Below are 16,356 nucleotides of genomic sequence, written 5' to 3'. Positions count from 1 at the left end.
TTTTTTCTAATAAGGTTAATATCGTTACAAAGCGTACCCAAAGAAAAAATGCTTTTTTGATAGGGCTTTTATATATATATTTGTTAGTCGGCACTGTGGGCCACATTCACACATTAACAGTTGTATTTAGATCAGGGTGTCGAACCGTTTGACTTTTCCGGTTCAGGTTTGGTTCGGGTGAAAGGATTTTTTCGGAATCCGGTTCAGTTCCGGTTTCGGTTCGGAGTAATTTAAAAGTTCCGGTTCAGCTCCGGTTCCAACATCGTTATTTCAAAACCGGTTCATAAAGTTCCGGTTCAGATACAATATAATTTGCGTTAAATCTCAAAATGTGGTCGATAAATGTAGAGAATAATCTTTGAATTGTAAGTCATTTAATCTAAGTTCCGTGACTTACTAAAAAAGCAGCAACTCAATATTGAAATATCTAAAATATAAAAAATGAACGATTTTTTTTATTCAATATTCATTTTTTTTATAAAATTTCGAACATAGCGTACCTTGACTCGGTAAAATAGAAGTTGTGACGTCATGCTGGAGCAAACCGCTTTTGTTTACAGGTTCGGGTTTGGTTAAGGTTCAGAGGTACTTTCAAATTATTCGGTTCAGTTCCGGTTCGGCTCCTTAAAATCTTACAAAAACCGGTTCAGGTTCGGTTACGGTTCGGAAAAAATTGACCCAAAACCGGTTCATAAAGTTCCGGTTCGTTCCGGTTCGACTCCCTGATTTAGATTCGATTTAAGTTTAAATTAAGTGAAAAAGTAAAAAAAATACCAGTAATGGAATTATTTAACGTATTGCAACGAAATATCTCTGCTCAAATGAATTGACTTACCTAAGTAACTATGGCAAAACGACCTGACTTAACACCAGTCTTACGAACAAATAATTTAGATCGATTTGGATTTACGTCATGAATGCGAATGAATTCATCATCCCAGTTGTTTTCATTTATCAAGTTTTTTTAAATTGGGTTATTTACCTCAATTACTAAAATTAAATCAGCTAGTTGCTAAATCTTGCTCGCTTGTTGTTACCAAACCCCAATAATGTTCAGCATTGGACGAGTTTACCTATTTTAAATGTTTAACATTTTATTTTATTGTTAAAATTACTTGACTTAACATGACAAAGACTGGGACTTTTACAAATTTTACATGATTTCGACCTAAAGAAAGGGACGCCAGCCCCGACTCCCCGGGTCATTCTGGGGAGCAATACATCAATACGATCTTCTCCGGCCAGATGAAGGGCGGACAAGCGGAGAAACTACCCAGAGGGGGAAATCTCGTCAGTCCCACGGCACCGCGTACCAGGAACAGGTACGCGCGTACGGTGAAGAGCAGGACCCAGCCGGGAAAGCAGGAACACGCCGTCTACGCCTTACCCGGTCCCATCTACGACGACCCATGTTAGATTTCTATCTTGGCGAGGCCCTGGGGCAGCATTTCTTAACCTGGGGTTTACCCCAGGGTTTTTGAGGGGGTAAATTTGGATAGGTATTCAAACTCTGAATATTCTGGTTTCATTTTCTTCAACTTACCTATGCGAATGCGGCTTCTCTGCATTGCTTACTATTAAATATAAACCACGAAACTGATTTGATGTTAAATCTGATATTCGTTGTGCATTACATGCTATATTTTACCAGACATTGAACAACTCGTTGCCAAAAAGCGAGGGCAGCCGTCGCATTCCATATAACTGATGTAATTTGCTACTTTCGTTTTTAAATATATATGTGCACCATTTTATATTTTAGAAGTAAATCTGATATTCGTTAAAGGGGTAAAACATACAAAAAAAGATTAAGAACCCCTGCTCTAGGACAGTGGTCGGCAAAGGTTTTTTGTCGCGGCCCCAAGTACTCTTTTCTGAGATATTAAAGGTCCACTACGTAAAATGACCACGAAAACAATGGCGGATTCAGTATATATTTGTTTTTAGGGTGAAATCAAACACGGCGCCTTAATGATCAAAACACTGCCATGACAAAATCTAAAACATACTATTAAGCGAAAAAATAAATTTTCATTTACATATAATTAAGTGGGCAAAAAGTATAGTTCGACAAGCTCTCAGGACCACATTTGGCACGTGGATCTAACCATGCTGGGAATGTAGTAAAATTCTAAGACACACGAATTATTAAACAAATTGCAATGAATGTACGGTTATCACGCATCCCACAACCACATGATAACACTTAGCTATTCAAAAGTAACTCGCGGCCCACTAAAAATGGCTCTGCGGCCCACAGTTTGCCGACCACTGCTATAGGGGCTTCTAAATCAAGGGTTTGCCATTCCGTGCTTATTTTAAGATTTGTGCTTATTTTTACAACGTTTCAGAAAATACGAATCTGTATATTTCTAAGAAACGTTCTTAATTTTAGGATGTGTGCTTATTTTGTCTTAATTTTATTTCTAATAATTTAATGTCTACTATACTTATCTTGATGCTAAGCATAAACAAGCCCAACTTTGGCAGTTCGAAATGTTTAAACCAAGAATTTCGCCAAAAGTCTCTGTAGAATATATTTTTTGTAATTCAATTTTGACGAAATTATAGTGTTTTTGCGTGAAACAGTTTTGTGAACAAGTCATTTTGAAATAACCTAAGTCCCAGTCGAGTCACTACAAAATTATCTAAGTCTACGTCAAGTTTTGCCGAATAAATAACAAGTCAAGTCCCAGTCCAAATCATCGGTTGCCCAAGTCTCAGTTAAGTAATAATTGCAGCAAGTCAACTCCAAGTCAAATCACCGATTTAAAAATAAAACGTTAAACTATTACCATGGTAAAGCTCGTCCGATAATGAATTACCCAACTAGGAAATGTCAATTGCCCAACCTCAAGTAGGCAAATAGTTTTAATTGAAAAAATGAAATAGCTCCAAATCAAGTCATTTGTTCAAAAGACTTAAGTCTAGAGCGGTCATTTGAAAACAGTGACTTGAGTGCACTTAATACGAGTCATTGACTTTGTCACTACCGCACTGGTTTGCCAGTCGGAGAAAACACCTTTGTCGCTTAGAATGTGTTTTTGGGAGATTTTTATTATAGGCATATTGGTTTGCTTTTAACTCTTAACTCTGCTCCACGTTTCTGGTGTAAACATTTTTTGTATATTCCTATGATAAAAACAATCCATCAATAAATTTTTTTTCATGTTTGTTTGCTTTCTTGTTGTATTTACATTTCTTAATTATTTCTACTGGTATATCAAGTTGAATAAACGACCTGCAAAATGCTTTAATGCTTTCACGGTTGCATATCTTTACGTAAAAACCTGTTTTGTAACGCAATTTGTTCTTCCTTTGCTTAAATGATGTAGCCCGTTCTAATCCCTAAAAAAGAATATTGCTTTGTAAAAAATTGAAAATTGGGTATTGACCATTTGAAACACTGGATTAATTTTTTGCTTACAAACTGTTATTCCGCTGTCCTTGCGTTTACAAAAGTTCCGGGAACTAATGTGTAACTCAACCAAACTGTTTTTTGTTTATTTTAAGTTTAAAATTCATTAATAGTCGTTTGAAGGCCTTTGGCCTTTGAAGATGTATGATCATTCTTTATTGTGCTACTTTTCTGCAATATTTCTGTTTGTATAAAAGATAATTTCCTGCAACGGCCTGATAAGTTTTTGTCACGTTTTGCTACTTCCAAAACTGCGACCACTGAGGATTTAATATATCATCTATGACAAATTTAGTTTTTTATTTATAACTTAATAGAAGAACCATGAAATGGATAAAAAGAGGTAGTATAAAAATTCGTTTGTGACGAATAGGTAACTCACTTTGAGAGCACCGTCTCATACAAAAACAGAAATTCGTTTATTCACCAAGGACAGCGTTTATCCGGTTCTCGAAGGGGATCCACCTGTGCTGCGGAGTTTTGTTTCGTAACTAGTCTACAAGAAGCCTGAAAACCTTGTGACCGAAGGTTGCGAAAAAGAGAACAAAAATGGGAAATTCGATCTGAGGTCTGCCAAGGCAGTGGAAACTCGCAATGGCAGCGCACTGGTAATTGCCAGTATATTGTGTAACGCGAAAAACTTTTAAGGTAAAGATATTACAAGATGAATGTGAGTGTCAAGCGCATGAAAGCGTATGAAGAAGGAAAATATAACTGTTTAATAGACTTTCGTAGATAGTATGCCGGGAAATTTGCTGAAGGCCAGCCAACATTTCTTGCGAACCCGTGTGCATATGTAAGGTGGATCCGCGTATAAACTCACGAAAATGACAAAATAATTGAGTTAAATTAATTTTTTTTTGAGTAAACTGGCGAACCTTTTAGTTTAAAAGCATACGTGGCGCCTTAGGAAGGATATGGGCAAACAAGTCACGCGGACCGGCTTAAGAAAAAATAAGCCTTAACCTTTTATTTTTTCTCGTTTTACAATAATTTTTATTGGATAAACTACGCTGGTAGGGGATTCACCTATCCTTACGTTTACCAGCTTGTCACAACGAAAGCTTTGCAGCTTTACTTTAACAAGGAACTGCACTATATATAATATGTCATATGTGCATTTCAGATTTTGTTGACCCGGACCTACAAGGCATTTTCTTAATCTCATGCGGCCCCCTGTCGAAAATATACTTACTCCTGCGTTGGGCAAATCACAAGATTTGCCTATGGCTTAACACAACAGAATTTATAGTTCAACTGAAGTTTTTGTGTATCACGGCGCGACATTGCGTTTAGTGTCCATGGCGAGGTTTGATCAAAACATATAGTTGTTAAGAATCACTGGCCTAACTAAACGCATTTCTTCGCCTATAGGTTTATTAATAGTGTTAGCAATTAAAGAAAATTATAGATGTTAGACAAGCTTAAATATCCAGTTGTACCTTTGTTTTTATACAGGGAGGAGGCCGCAAGTCTAAGATTTGATTTTTGTTGTCCATTTTAACAAAAGTAAATGTAAAAAAATTAGCGGAGCGCGAATCTGTATTATGATTCTGGAATGTTTAATATCTTTTGATACAATCGTTTTAGCCCAAAGGCGTTAAGCACCCTAGAAAAAAGGTTTGGCAACTTAAATGATATAAAGTCTTTTTCGTTATGCGCGAATGGATAACATCTTTGTAATATAACTTTTATGTTTATAGTATAACACCTCTCCAACCTAAAACTTTAACGAAGTGCAAACGTTGTCGTGTTCTTATAGTAACTTATGTATGACATCACGTTAAGATGTAAAATTGTGACGTCGAGGTGTCACGTAGATTTGTGACGTCACCTCAAAAAAATTTACGTGCCTCCCATTCAAAATTCCTGAATCCGCGCCTGCGTTCAGATATTCAATGATGTGCGTTCGCGCTTTCTGAGATTACTACCACATTTTGGGGACCCAAAACAAGATTAACTGCACGAGCTGCATCCCTTCTGCAAGCCGCTATTCACTGTGATGGTGCTCGGGATCAATGACGTCTCTCAGGGTCTGCCTTTCCGCGCTCTCTGTTCTGTTCAAGCTGATTTCGACAAGGTTTCGCGGGCTTTGGAAAAAAACGCGGCAGCCAAGGCGCTCTGCCACATTCCGATCTTCGCCGAAACCCTGGTGCCGTACGTTTTGAATCAGCGCAATGGCGACGAGCATAAGGTCTTCTCCATCTGCGACTTCTTCACCTGTTTCGTGAGTGACTGTCTGCGCTCTCCCAGTCGCGCATACGTGCCTTGGACGGAATGTATCGGAATGTGCACCTGTTTTGTCTGGAGGACCTGCGCGGGATGCAGGTGGACATCTACGCTCCCTTTCTTCGTCTTAATATGATGCGGGACAGCACCGGCTCTGGCAGGAGTTTATGCCTCCGTAAAGCTCATGTTCTTCTTAAGCCTTGCCAACCTTCCTTATTTATTGAGACAGTATGCAGAACTGGTGATATGGTATTTATGTTAAATATGTAATGAAATCTCAGTGATAAGCCACGACAAAAGTCAAATTAGGAGTTAAACTGCAGGGAATTTAGGATGATAATAAGGTAAGCAAGCTAAAAAGTAAAACTATACAGTTTTGCGCTGTAAAGTTATACGTGTTTCTCAATTGTTATAATTTGATCCTCATCTATACAGCGGAATATTCGGTTCAAAATAACACGTCACTTACATTGTGTTGTTCCAAATCTAATCGTACAAGTTTAGTCCTTGTTAACATGCATCCCATTGCCCGCATTACAGTCACCGTAGTCATTTCGGTTGTTTTGTCAAATTAATCAATATATAGCTCTAACTTGTTTTACATTTTTTGTTTGAAATGCACTCGAGAGTCAGGGTCATTAAAGTCGCTTGTGTTTAATAGTCATTTCAGTACATGCCATATTTAGTGATTTATGGCTGTATTTTGTTCAGTTCTTGTTAACAACCTATGCACGTGGATGTAACAGCCTCTAATGACCGAATGTGTTAGTAGTCAATTCGTTGTCTACTTTCATATGTGGACATTTGTTAAAAATAATCTTGCATTCTTTGTTCATTTGGGTAAATTTTCCAAAAAATAATTAAGAAGCAACACAGAAACCTCATCAAAATTTAGCGCAAAATGCAAAACGCGCAAATTGTAAAACCTTAAAGTAAGAAATTTTCATTAGATCTACGGAATGTGGCTGGAAATGATATTTTAAAAAGAGCTAAAATATAACGAAACGCAAAATGGGATAGGTATTCACAAAAAAATGACTGCGCGAAAATGCACTAACATTCCGGCTTACGTTCACCAGTTTGCAATGTCCGTCAGCGCCAACTTGAATTAAACATATAAATTATAATGTTAATATGGTTGTGTAAATTCGGTAATCGCCAAAACGAAATGGTTTCCCAACAAAAATTCTCAAGGCTTTCAAGTGAAACATTCACATATATGTGTGTTAATAACTGAGATCTAGCCTTTGAAGCTGCTTTTCGACCAACGATTACGGCTTACGTATAATTAGTACACCGAAAGCCATCGCGGACTCACCGAATCTGTTGATCTATGATACAAGCAGAGCAGACCAGAAAAAAAACTAGCATGCAGTGAGGTTCGAACTCATGACCTCCGGTCAAGCCGGGACCGTCGCTTTACCAACTGAGCTATGCAGGCTCAGAAGGGAACGAGTCGAGAAACAACCATACGCCAATGCTTGCTCAATCTGTTAGTACAAGCAACCTCATATAAGGGGATCCACAGTACAATATCATTTATTCAAAGAAACATTCACATATATGTGTGTTAATAACGGAGATCTAGCCCTTGGAAGCTGCTTTTTGACCAACGATTGCGGCTTATGTATAATTAGTGCACCGAAAGCCATCGCAGACTCACCGAATCTGTTGATCTATGATGCAAGCAGAGCAGACTAGAAAAACAACTAGCCTGCAGTGAGGTTCGAACTCACGACCTCCGGTCAAGCCGGGACCGTCGCTCCACAAACTGAGCCATGCAGGCTCAAAAAGGAACGAGTCGAGAAACAACCATACGCCAAATGCTTAAGGCTATTAAGTGTTGTTAATTGCACAACTTTGTGGGAATTTTCTTACATATTCTTAAGACATCCGGTTTAGCTATCTTAGACGCACGATTGATTTAATTACAAGTTTTCTATTGAGCTTAATATCAGTATATAAACAATAATTCCATTAAAAAAAATTTGGACTGAGGAAAACGTTAGATTAAGGCGGATTCTGTCAAAGTTTCAGGAATGTAAGACAACCGTCAAGTTATTTTAACTATAAACGACACCCAATGCGATATGTTTAACATGAATATAACAAATTTAATAAAATGTTGGTAACATTTTTGCTGGTTGGGTTCTACTAGCGCTGTTCAGTGTAGTAAGTTCAAAATGTACGTTTAGGATAATAATGTAAGTTAGCAAACCAACTGAACATATTAATCAACTAAAACGTAGGACAAAGTATACAGTTTTGCGCTGCAAAGTTATACGGGTTTGTGAATTGTTATAATTTAATCCTCACTTACAGAGGACTATTCGGTTTGAAATAACACGTCACTTACATTGTGTTGTTCTCAATTTAATCTGACACATTTTAGTCCACGTCAACTGCATCTTATTGCCCGCATCACATTCAGCGTTGTCATTTCGGTTGTTTTGTCATATTAAGCAGTATATGGCTCCAATTGGTTTCACATTTTTTGTTGGAAGCCTATACACTCGAGTGCCAGGGTCATTAAAGTCGCAGGTGTTTAATAATCATTTCAGTACATGCTGTTATGCCATATTTAGTAATTTTGTTCTTGTTAACAAGCTCTACAGGTCGTATAAAAAGCCTCTAATGGCCGCATGTGTCCATAGTCAATTCGGTCTAAAATGTGGTCAAGTATAGTTCGTTTTGTGACAATTCTTTTTTTGTCCGAGCAATTCAAGCAGTGTTATATACAATCAACTAGGCCAGGTAGATTAGGTAATTCATGTTTTTCATACCGAAGAAGCAACTCGGTTAAGATTGATGGTTCTATTGTGACTTTTTAGAAACTTCAAATACGTGCTCGAGAAATTTTAATTTGTTTCAACTTGTTTGCTGTATTGTGTAGATTTGTGTATTTTATTTAGTTTATCGAGATTTATTTGGTTAATAGTTATAAGATAATTGGCTGGTCTTAAACGAATAATATGTACGTTATGTGAGGGGTATAGGTAGAGCAGTTTATTACAGTAAAGGGTAGCAATTTTAGGATATGACAACATTTTATTTGCCAGTGTTATAATGACTTAAGTCAATGACTTGAGTACACTTAAGTCACTGTTTTCAAATGACTTTGTTGACTTAAGTATTTTTGGTAAATTGCTTGACTTGGACGTAAGTCATTGAGTCAAATGACTTGGGTTGAAATTAAAAGTTTTTGAAAAGCATCTTTTTTTCAAAATCAGACATTTATCTCAATTATTTCCGGTAAGACAATTGACGTAGATGTTGTTTTTGGTTATTTTTTCTTAAGTTATTGATCATAATTAAATCGGCCGAGTTTACCATTTTAATAGTTTATCGTTTTATTTTTATATGAGTGATATCACTTTGAGTTGAGTTAAGTCGTTTTAAAATAACTTGCTTAAAGCAACGTTCAGTGCCATTTGCACAATTTTAAAATATATAACTGGATTTACTGGATCTGATATCGTTTTCTACTTTAATGTTTGGCTTTTGGTAAAAATGTTCTTGCATCCTTGGTACATTGGGGTCAATTTTCCAATAAATAATTAAGTAGCAGCATAGCAAACACGTCAAAAGTTAATACAAAGTGCAAATAGCGCAATTGCAAAATCGTAATTTCTGAAATTGCTAGTAGATGTACGAAATGTCGCTGGAAATATTATTTTGAAAAGAGCTGAAATATAGCGAAACGAGAAATGACTGTATATTCATGTGAAAAATACGACGGCAGTTTTAAAACATACAACTTCATTTATTGGACCTGGAAAACGTTGTCTACTATTATGTGCGTAGAAACGCGCTTTCCGCCTTACGTTCACCACTGAGCAATGTCTATCACCACCAAACCGGACTGCTTCCGCCAGAGTCAAACTAAAGAGACAAATTAAAACCGTTATATGGCGGTGTACAGTTATTAATAGCCTAAATGAGTATGTTCCCGAAAAAATATTCTTACGATTTGAATGTGTGGGTAATTGCATAACGTTTTGTAATTTTATAATGTTTAAGTAAAGAGATCAGGTTTAGCTACCTTAGACGCACGATTCATTTGACTACACGTTTTGCGAAAGTTTACTTAATATAATACTAGGCTACATAATTTATTATTCTATTTAAAAAAATTTTGACTAAGAAATATTTTGATTAAAACGGATCCTGTCAAAGTTTCAAGAATATAATATGTCAGTCAAATTATTTTAACCTTGTAAGCCGCCAAATACGATATGTTAACATCAATACATTTTTGACTTCCAGCTACAACGAATTTTATAAAATGTTGGTACAATTTAATGTTTCGGGTTGCGTTCTACTGGCGCTGTTCAGTGGAGTAAGTACAACATGTTCCCCAGATCACCTAGAATGCACCGACAACGGTTTATGCATTAACCAAGCACAAGTTTGTGACGGACACAAGGACTGTGGTTCGTTGGGTGATGATGAACAAAATTGCACAACTTGTGAACTGGGAGAAACCGCGTGCGATGGTGGCGTTCGGTGTGTCAAGAAAAGTTTGTGGTGCGACGGTTGGTTTCACTGTTCTGATTCCAGCGATGAAGACAACTGTACGGCTTGCAACGGAGGATCACAAATGTGCGACAATGGAAGGAACTGTTTTCACGCCACTTTTGAGTGTGACGGTTGGTGGGACTGTACAGATGGGAGCGACGAAAGCAAATGTACAGCTTGCAACGGTGGATCAAAGATGTGCGATGATGGAAATAGGTGTTTTCACGCTAGTTTTGAATGTGATGGTTGGTATGACTGTGCGACTGGAGGCGACGAAAAAAATTGTGAGACTTGCCAACCAGTAGCGAAAATGTGTGATGATGGACTTAAGTGTGTTCACTTAGATTTTTTGTGCGATGGGTCGCACTTTTGCAACGATGGAAGCGATGAGAAGGATTGTACAATCTGCAACAAGACCTGCGACGATGGTATTGAGTGCATCAGCGAAAGCATGGTGTGCGACGGTATGCCTGACTGTTTTGATTCCAGCGATGAAGACAACTGTACAGTTTGCAAGGGTGCATCTAAGATGTGCGCCAATGAAACGACCTGTTTTCACGCCAGTTTTGAATGTGACGGTTGGCCTGACTGTTCTGATTACAGCGATGAAGACAGTTGTCCAGCTTGTAACTTTGGATCAAAGAAGTGCAACAATGAAACGAAGTGTTTTCACCCAACTTACGAGTGTGATGGCCTTTATCGCTGTTCTGATACCAGCGACGAAATCAACTGTACAGCTTGCAACCGCGGAGCAAAGATGTGCGACGATGGATCGTACTGTTTTCAACCCGGCAACGAGTGTGACGGTTCGTGGATGTGTAAGGATGGGAGCGATGAAAAGAATTGCAAGACCTGTCATCCAGTAGCGAAAATGTGTGATGATGGACTTGAGTGCGTTGGCTTAAATGCGTTGTGCGATGGTAAGGTGTTTTGCGAAGATGGAAGCGATGAGCTGACTTGTAAATCCTGCCAAAACAATGCGATTATGTGCGATGACGGGAAAAGGTGTTACGATACAAATATGTTGTGCGATGGAATTTCTCAATGTTGTGATGGCAGCGATGAAACGAATTGTTCTACTTGCAAGAATGGTGAGATAATGTGCAGAAACGGGTTAAAATGTTTCATCCCAGACAAGTTGTGCGATGGGTTTTCAGATTGTAGCGACCTTAGTGACGAAGATAACTGCACAGCTTGTCTAGGAAATGCGAAAATGTGCAACAACGGTGTGCAATGTTTAAACGAGTCTTTTTTTTGCGATGGAGAACTCGAATGCAAAGACGACAGCGATGAAATAAACTGTCTAACTTGTCGGAATGGTGCTAAAAAGTGCGATGGAAGTAGCGGTTTTTGTGTGGGCGAAGCACATTGGTGCGATGGTTGGAGACACTGCTCGAATGATGAACTAAGTTGTAGTAAGTGCCGAAGCGGCGCTGTCCACTGCAATGACAGACTTCAGTGCATTAGGAAACAATTTCTATGTAACGGATATGCCGATTGCCTCGACGGAAGTGACGAAATGTACTGCAGTGCTTGTCAGCATCAACTGGCTGACGGTAGGATCCAATGCATAGAACGAAAAACACCTTGTGATAATCGAGCTCTGTTGTTTGACGGTTTTGATTTTAGAAGCATAATACACTGTTTAAACGAGTCAGACAAAGACGGGTTCCTTGCTCTTCACGACAACATGACTTGTCGACAGCTTATGGGGCCATGCGAGGGTCGGAGAGATAAAGCTTGTGCGAATGGACAGTGGGTTTGTGAGGAGGGAATTCGCACAAGTTTTTCACGATGCAGTAAAGGCAAATTCATTTTCGCTCATTGGTATTGCGTACATGACGCTGCACCAAATTGTGAAGATAGCGACATTCACAGCGGACTTGGATTTAAGTGTATGGGAACCAGCAGAAAAGGAGTTTGCGTTCTAACCCAGATTAATCTTTACGATGACGCTGCCCAGTGCGCAGATGAATCAGATGTTTGTTTTCTCGACGGAAAATTCCAATGCTTTCTGTGTTTGGACAAACGACTAGTTTTGTCCCAAAGTCAGGTTTGCGACGGGATAGCAGACTGTTACGATCTTTCCGATGAATGTTTGTGTGGTGATCAAACAGTTTGTAAGGCCATTATCGGCGACGCTAAAGAAAAATGTCCTACCAATCAAATGCATTGTCATAGTGATTCTGATTGTGTGGATATGGACAAGGTTTTGTGTAATTCAGAAGTTAGCTGTGTTGGAAAATCCAACACGAAATTCTGCATGAATCAGAAAATAGCTGAGACAGATATTATTCTTTGCCCCAAACATAAACTTCGTGTTGAAATCATGGTAATTGCCAAAAGATGCGATGGTAGGCCTGAGTGCTGGGAAATGACAGACGAATGCAATGATTGCGAACCACGACCGCCGTTCTGCGATGTTAAGTGCATACGTGAGTTGGGTCCGGCTGCTGAGTCATGCCAAGGAAAAATCACTTCATGCAACGAAACTGGGCTGTGCCCTAAACGTTACGAATGCCTAAACAAAAATAAAAACAGCATCGATGTGAACAACCTTTGTGACGGAATAATCGATTGCGACGATAAGTCTGACGAGGATGAGTCACGTTGCAAAGAAAAACGATTCTACTGTCGAAGCAGAAAGCCTTTGTCAATCGACATTAAGCTGGTCGAAGATGGATATCCTCAATGTACAGATGGAAGTGACGAATGTCCAGCTATAAGCAAGCGAAGCACGATTTTCTCAAATCAAAAGGAAATGATGGCTAATATGATTTTCAAAGTCTTCTTCTGGGTAATGGGGTTGTTGGCGATTATTGGCAATTCATCAGTTGTCGCCATTATGATGAAAGACATTATTGGAAAGAAAAGTAAGAACAACAAATTGGCTCAAAGTACCTATATATTTCTGCTTAGTTTAGCATTTGCAGACATTCTCATGGGTTTTTATCTCATTGCAATAAGCGTGAAAGCACTACAGTTTTCCGGTGATTATTGTATGTATGACCTAGCTTGGAGAACCAGTGCTACTTGTTCGATTCTAGGGAGTTTGTGTGTGACGGCTACAATGGCTTCTTCGGGTACTATGGCTGTGATGACAGGATTTAGACTTATTACCGTAAAAAATCCGTTCTATACAAAAACATTTAAGCTACGAAGGATTTACATATCTTGCATATGCGTATGGTTTTTTTCTATTATTTTCGCTGTTTTGCCCCTGATTAATTACAAATCGGGATATTTTGTTGCTCATGTTTGGTTTCCATCTAGATTTTTTAAAACCAACGAAGTCCTTAAACAAGACTTGTTACAGTTAGCCGACAAATTGAAACCAGATATGAGGTCAACACTTTCTTGGTACGATGTCATCCAAGTTTTAAAAGATGAGTTGCCGAACCTTCCAATCAAAGGAGAATTCGGTTATTATGGAGAAACTTCTGTTTGCATGCCTAGGTTATTCGCGTCTACAAAGGACTCTTCCTGGCAATATTCGGTATTTCTGATTAGTTTGAATTGCTTGCTATTTGTGTTCATGGTTTATGTATACATTGTTATATACAAGAAAAGTAGCAAAATGTCGAAAGCAAAAAATAAGCAAAGTGGGGCCAAGTTGCAAAAACGTATTTTTCGATTGCTTTTAACTGACTTTTTCTGCTGGGTTCCCATATGCATACTAAGCTATCTCTCGCTGGCAGGTATTGAACTTTCCAAAGACGTTTACCTTGTGAGTGGTGGTGTTTTGCTTCCCATTAACAGCGCTTTAAATCCACTTCTATATTCCACAATGCTAGAAAAATTTAAAAAACGAATAAGACTACTAAAACAAACATTTAACAAGAAAAAATAATGCAGTTAATTGTGTGATAAAATGCACATGTACAATCCATGTCTATAAATTTTAATTTCTAGCAATTATTTTAAAGTGTATTTTTGAGTTAATGTGGCGTAAGATTGTAAATACAATTGTCTACAACTTGCTTTCGCTGAATTCAGTAAAGGCGTGGCAGGAACAAAGTTGTTTTAGCCAAAAATATTCGTAAACTCGAAAAAAGCAGGCAGTTTATATTAAGACAGATACATTTTTCAGGTTTAATTTTTCATTTATTAAGACTAATCATGGTTTTAGATCCATTTGTAACTTGTTTTAAAATCTGGTTGTTTAATGGGATGAACAAAATTGTCAGGGCGATATAGAAGCGATATTTAATGAACAAACGACGTGTTAGGCCCTATTCGTGAGAGCCAGAGTTTCTTGTAATGTTACAGTAATTGACTTTCTGAATGTATTACAATCAGTGCTGAATGCTGCAATCGTGACAAATCTTACTTCAATTTTAGCCTTTAATAAAATTAGATTTAAGGAATTATAAGTTAGCAAAATCTACTGAACTCGTAATTATGTAATTACGCAAACTCTAGTGTGTAAAAATGTTTGTAGTGCCAGGTCTTACATAGCCCGGTTTTATCTGTATAACGTTCGTGGTTTGACGTGCTTCAAAAAGGTCTGTTAGCCTACAGCCAAACCAGTCCAATCTGAAAATTGACCACGTTGTAAATATTCTGTGTAAAGTTGGCGCTGGTAAGACAAAACTCATCTAGAAAAAACCTTACCTAGAAAAAACCTTACCTAAAAAAATCAGTGTTAGCCAGAAAGCGCCTGAAAAAGGATGACACGCAAAATCGAAAACGCCACTTTTTTTCGTTTCCGTTGTTAATTTACTACCGTATTTAATTTTACAACTGGATTTGTAAAATAGACAAAAGTTTAGCTAAGCAGAACAATTAACGCCATAACTTTTGGTAATCAACATAAATATTTAATAACGTTAATTAATAAAATTAGAACTTTCAAAATGTTATATACGAATTTCCATAATATTAGTGTGACTTTGGATAACTACAACGAGTTAGCACATTTCACGTCACGACAAGTGGCCTAAAAATTTCACACCACGACAAGTGGCCTAACCCGAGAATTATAAACAAGATTATTTGAACGATGAAAACGGTAATACCAAAACTTTGAATAAAATTTTAAAAATAAATTGTTTCAAACAGAGCAGAAAAGCGTGCTGGGCCCATAACCCAGAGGTCGATGGATCGAAACTATCCTCTATAGGCTGTTATTGTATAGTGCAGGGATGTCCAACCTGCGGCCCGCCTGATGTTTACGTGTGGCCTACCACTTATTTTCACTTTCAGTAACAATTGTTTTCACTATCATCAAAACGTGGAGAACTCGCAGTGTTTGATGTAGGCCTAATCTTATATGTTTTAAGACTATAAACGAGTCTAATGTCGCATTTCAACATCCGTCGAACAGTTTTGTAAACATTATTGCTAAGCAAGATTGGTGTTTTTCTGAATGTGTGTTTTTGCGGACCTTTTTAAGTAAATATACCAGCCTAAAGGTGTCGCACTATGACATGATACGGCATGGCGATATTCACATCCCTGGTATAGTGGTTAGTACTTCACGTTGTGGCCGTGACAACCCAGGTATGAATCCTGATCACAGCAATATGTTATCATTTTGCTTTAACACGTCGTATGACTCAAAGCAAATTTTCAAAAAATGTTTGATTCATTTTTAAATACTTTTTGTTAATTATTAGAAAGAACATATTATTCAGCGAGTAACCACGCGGTTTCATGGTGTAAAGGTTAGCACTTTGGACTTTGAATCCAGCGATCCGAGTTCAAATCTCGGTGGAACCTGAAAATATTTTATTTCAATAAGCGTTGTATGACAGAGTGATACTTGGAAATAAATATTCTTGAAAAAAATCTTGGCTGCAATCTAAAAATAGATTATGTGCAGAAAGAAGTTGTTATAATTTAGCTAACATGTTCGCAGGAGGTTCCATGGTGTAATGGTTAGCACTTTGGACTCTGAACCCAGCGATCCGAGTTCAAATCTCGGTGGATCTCCAAACAAACATAAGCCATTCACGTGTGTAAATAATATAGAGAATATTATTTAATTCACATCTTTCTATGAGCCAATATAGTTCGGAAGATGCCTTTTGCCAACTGACACAAAATAAACGAAATTTTTAGACTATACATACTTTCAGTTGCACCTTACTCGTAACTTTAGTTGCAAACCAGTTCTGTAAAGAACGTCTTATTTGGTAAAGTGCCTTGAATTATGACGTCACGATATGCCGCAAATTGTGACGACGTAT

The 16,356-nt window shown here is 37.8% G+C and overlaps 1 non-coding gene across 1 annotated transcript; it reads left to right on the top strand.

Annotated features, from left to right (window-relative positions):
• Positions 1-15,814: 15,814 nt before the first annotated feature.
• Positions 15,815-15,886, top strand: Trnaq-uug (transfer RNA glutamine (anticodon UUG)). The gene has a single exon. It is a non-coding gene; the product is annotated as a tRNA-Gln (tRNA).
• The last annotated feature ends 470 nt before the right edge of the window (positions 15,887-16,356 follow it).

The sequence above is a fragment of the Ascidiella aspersa genome, chromosome 3, assembly GCF_963924565.1.
Source record: "Ascidiella aspersa chromosome 3, kaAscAspe10.2, whole genome shotgun sequence".
NCBI lineage: Eukaryota > Metazoa > Chordata > Ascidiacea > Phlebobranchia > Ascidiidae > Ascidiella > Ascidiella aspersa.
Note: the sequence above shows the minus strand (reverse complement) of the source record. Positions and strands in the feature narration are given on the sequence as shown.